This window comes from Hylobates moloch, unplaced genomic scaffold (assembly GCF_009828535.3).
Source record: "Hylobates moloch isolate HMO894 unplaced genomic scaffold, HMol_V3 SCAFFOLD_5, whole genome shotgun sequence".
Lineage (NCBI taxonomy): Eukaryota > Metazoa > Chordata > Mammalia > Primates > Hylobatidae > Hylobates > Hylobates moloch.
Genome location: NW_026652280.1, coordinates 133,621,801 through 133,626,528, shown reverse-complemented (window position 1 = coordinate 133,626,528; position 4,728 = coordinate 133,621,801). Strand labels below are relative to the sequence as shown.

Genomic DNA, 4,728 nt, shown 5'->3' with positions numbered 1-4,728 from the left:
TTGTCTTTTACCTATAACAGTATTTATCATTTTATTAAATTATAAAATGTAAAAAAGAGAAAGAAATGAACCATCAAGCCATGAAAAGACGTAGAGAAATCTTAAATGTGTATTCCTTTTGTAGTCACTTTAAGATTTTAGAAAATTATTTGTCAGACACACCCTACCTGATTAAATGTGTATTCCTAAGTGAAAGAAGCCAATCTGAAAAGGCTACATACATACTGTGGAATTCCAACTATCTAATATTCCAGAAAAGACAATGGTAAAAACATCAGTGGTTGCTAGGGGTTGGAGGGATGAACAAGTGGAGCACCGAGGATTTTTAGGGCAGTGAAACTACTCTGATTGATAATATAATGGTGGACACATGCCATTATACACCTGTCAAAACCCAAAGAATGTACATCAAGAGTAAACCCTAATGTAAACTAAGGGCTTCAGGAGATAATGATGTGTCAATGTAGGTTGTCCATTGTAACATATGTACCACTCTGGTGAGGGATGTTGATAGTGGGGGAGGCTGTACATGTGTGGGGCAGAGGGGTATATGACAATGCTCTGCTTAATTTTGCCGTAAATTTTAAATTGCTCTAAAAATTAAAGTATATTTTTTAAAATATGAAAGAGCTAAACATACATCTCAAGAAGAAGAAAAGGAACAGAAAAACAAACTAAAACCCCCAAAACCCAAGAAGTAGAAGGAAAGAAATAATAAAGATAGAAACTAATGAAACAGAACATAACTTAAAATAAAAATCAACAAAACTAAAACTTTGTTCCTTTGAAAAGTTCTAAGAAGAAATTGAAAAGGTGAATAGTTTCTATACCTAAAAACTACAGAAGGAAGAAGTATCAGGGAGGCAAGCATGGTCAATAGCATATAATGCCATAACAAAGTACAATTCATATTGAAAACTGCCCGGTGCGGTGGTTCCCATCTATAATCTCAACACTTTTGGGAGGCCAAGGCAGGAAGATTGCTTGAGGCCAGGAGTTTGAGACCAGCCTGGGCAATATAGCAAGACCCTGTTTCTTAAAAAAAGGAAAAGAAAACTGCCCGATCTAACAATAAGGAGATCATTGATAACTTGGGCAAGAATAATTTAAGTGGAATGGAATGAAGTAGAACAAGTTTCTAAAAGGAAAAAAAAAAATCCCGGATGTGTTGACATTAATGCTGACCTGTATCTGCAAGAAGCTAGATTTGATTTATCTTTATCTTTGCGCAGTGCCTCACATATCGCTGCTTGCAACACTATTTGCTGAATTAATTCAGTTGGATGGAAAAGAAAGGACCACACATAAAGGGCTTTAAATGCTTGACAGTATTGAGACTTAAATGAAGAAGTTTTAAGATTTCTAAACAGATATATAGTCTGATGTTTAAAGAAGATTAATCTGGATGTTAGCTTAAGACTTAAAGGGAATACTCAGGAAAGGGAGACTAGTTAGGAAGTTGTTGCAGTAATCTAGGCCCTTCTGGATTAGGATAGGCCAACAGCAGTGAAGACAAAGGGTGAAATTTGAGAGACATTATGAAAGTAAACTTCTTAGGATTTGTCAACAAATGGATATGAAAGTTAGAAGAAAAAGATGTTAAAGGTTTGAAAGACTGAAAAACTTAAGATAATAAAGAATGAAGGTCAGTGGTAACACACACTGGCATTTTAACTAAATGCAACCTCAACTTGATCTATTTCTATGGTTTAAGAAATTCAGGTATTTAATTTTCAGCATACAACTTTTGGTCACAAAATAAATTTTCTTGAACAAATGAATGTTAAATCTATATGTAAACTGAGATCTTTATAAATGAATTTAAAAAGTGGAGAATTTATTCAAATTCAGATACTTTTATATTTATTTCCAGAAGGCAAGATAATGGGATAGTTTTGAAATATCTAGTAGAATATGCCAGTTTTCCATAAAAGTTTTTTTTTCTTAACAGTTTAAATCTAGGAGACTAGTTTAAAATCAAAAAGTTATGCATGAGAAAAGCTAAAATGACAAATCTGGATACGTATATCAGAAGTTTTCTATTTGCAGAAACACGCATACTTGCATAGTTCAAATGTATTTCCTGAGTCAGCATATACTGGAAGGTTTCTCACCTTCCTCTTTTCATCTTATTTTGGCTCACCTTTTCCCTCAAAACATCTTGAAACATAGATACTATGGAAACAAATGAAAATGATCTATCTCTGAAAGCATTCAGAGTCAAATAGCTCAGCATTCCTCTTCTTTTTCACTAAACTGTGCTCTGCACCACAAAATTAAACAGACATCCCTAGGGATACAGATTTGCCAAGAGAGTTCCTGGCAAAAATAAAACCTGGCCCTTCTCCAGACTGCTATACATGGACAACAATGGAAGTTCTACAGATGGAGATTGATTGCTGGCTGGCTGGCGGGCCTGTGGTTACTTAATAGTGTCAAGATGAAGAATATTAGGCACAGATCATTTTCATGTCCAAAGACTTCTGACAGCAAATGTGCTCTTTCTGACTTCACACATTCAGCAATAGTGAGAGTTATTTACTGAAGAGATAGTTCTAATTCTAGCTCTATTCCCTTATGTATCAGACAAGCAAACTGAAGCCCAGCGAAGGTGGGTCATTTGCCCAGAATCATACAGCTAGTCGGTGACAGGACAAAACACAGGTCTTGAGATTCCCAGTTCAATATTTCCACCTCTCTACTGAGCAACACTACTTTCTAAATAATACTAAAAAGAACGTGTTGCTCACGTCTTAAACTCTTTTAATCTAAGTCATTTCATAACTTGACATTCCCGTTCAGTATTTTGCTAGAAATTGCAATATACTTTTATTTTGTGAGATACTATATATGAATATAACAGTTTTTTAAAGAACTATCTATTTTAAGTCCCAGAGTCACCAAAATAAAATGAGATTAGAAATGGTTTTAAAACTATTAAAACACAATTAATAAATACTGAATCTTTAAACTTGGGGAGATTCTTTAAAAATTATAGCTCAATATATTTAAAAGCAGAGAGGGGTACTGGAATCAAGGTCACAAGACCAGGATTTAAGTGCTATCCCTGCTACTGACTAGCTGCGTGACCTGAACATGTTTCCTCCTTATCTATAAAATCAACAGGGTCAATCAGGGTCGCTGAAGTTAGTTTTATCATTTAAAATACAGTTCCAGACAACTCAAGGATAAGATCTTTATGTTATCCTTATTATATTATAACATGTTCAAATAATTGAGCAAAAATAAATCCCTCACTATTCTATACCTAACTAACTAAAGACATTAAAACACAGGAAATGGCTGGGCATGGTGGCTCATGTCTGTAATCCCAGCACTTTGGAAGGCTGAGGCGGGAGGATCAGGAGTTCACGACTAGCCTGGGCAACAAAGCGAGACCCTGTCTCTACAAAAAATAGGAAGATAAAAATTAGCCAGGCTGGAACATCTACTCTGGTGGCTGGAACAGCTACTCAGGTGTCTGAGATGGGATGATCGATCACCTGGGCCCAAGAGTTCAAGGCTGCAATGAGCTATGATCACGCCACTGCATTCCAGTCTGGGCGACAGAGAGAGACTTCATCTCAAAAAGAAAAACAAAAGAACAACAGTAACAACAACAACAAAAAAACCTCACAGGAAATCATCTCTACTATAAAAAAGCTGTAGATTTGGCTCTGCATAGAGTCAGCAAGAAAAACAATGTCAGAAAAATGCAGTACACAGTTGAAGTTATGGAAATCTGGATCACATCTTTCTGCATTCATTTAACTAAATAGGCGGCTTTGAAAACCTAAGTATAGTTTTTCTGAAGGGAAAACAGGAGAACATAAAAGAAGCTCAGAGAAACTGGGCATGGTGGCTCACACTTGTAATCCCAACACTTTGGGAGGCTGAGGCAGGTGGATCACCAGAGGTCGGGAGTTTGAGACTAGCCTGACCAACATGGAGAAACCCCAACTCTACTAAAAATACAAAAATTAGCCAGGCATGGTGATTCATGCCTGTAATCCCAGGTACTTGGGAGGCTGAGGCAGGAGAATTGCTTGAACCCGCGAGGCGGAGGTTGCAGTGAGCCGAGATCATGCCACTCCACTCCAGCCTGGGCAACAAGAGTGAAACTCCGTCTCAAAAAAACAGAAAAGAAAAGAAAAAGAAAAAAGAAAGAAAGAAGCTCAGAGAAGCTGTTTTAGTTCAGTTCTGCCAGACCCTCCATAGCAAGTACCACGCAGCACTATCAGACATCAAGATCCTTTATCTATTCCTTTATTGAGTGCTGTTATACATGGTCCCGGATGATTAAGTTTGATCCTGTTTAATACATAGATCATTTAGATCTTTGGTAAAAACTGTAAATCAACTGTAAAAACAACTTTTACTTTTGCTTTTCTACTACTTGAGACAATTGTGAATTCACAAAGATATAGATACCCTTACATGCAATTCACTGTTCATTCACTCTATGGAAATCCAAAAAGTATAAACATAGTCCCTGTACCCACTAGCTACCAAGAGTTTACAATTGAATAGGATCATGAGTTTTACTATTTAATAAATTCTTACCAGGTTTTATGTCCAATTTAATTGCACTTAAGTCCTTTGTCTCTTAACAGATGTAAAACAGAAAAATTAATTTGTAAGGTACTAGAAAAAAGGATTAAGGAATCATAAAGAGCTAATCCAAGGCTGGGCATGGTGGCTCATATCTGTAATCCCAGCATTTTGGGA

General features: G+C 36.3%; 1 protein-coding gene across 2 annotated transcripts in view; it reads right to left on the bottom strand.

Annotated features, from left to right (window-relative positions):
* DIPK1A (divergent protein kinase domain 1A) overlaps window positions 1–4,728 on the bottom strand; it is a 124,519-nt gene that overhangs the window by 91,639 nt on the left and 28,152 nt on the right. The window lies entirely within an intron of this gene.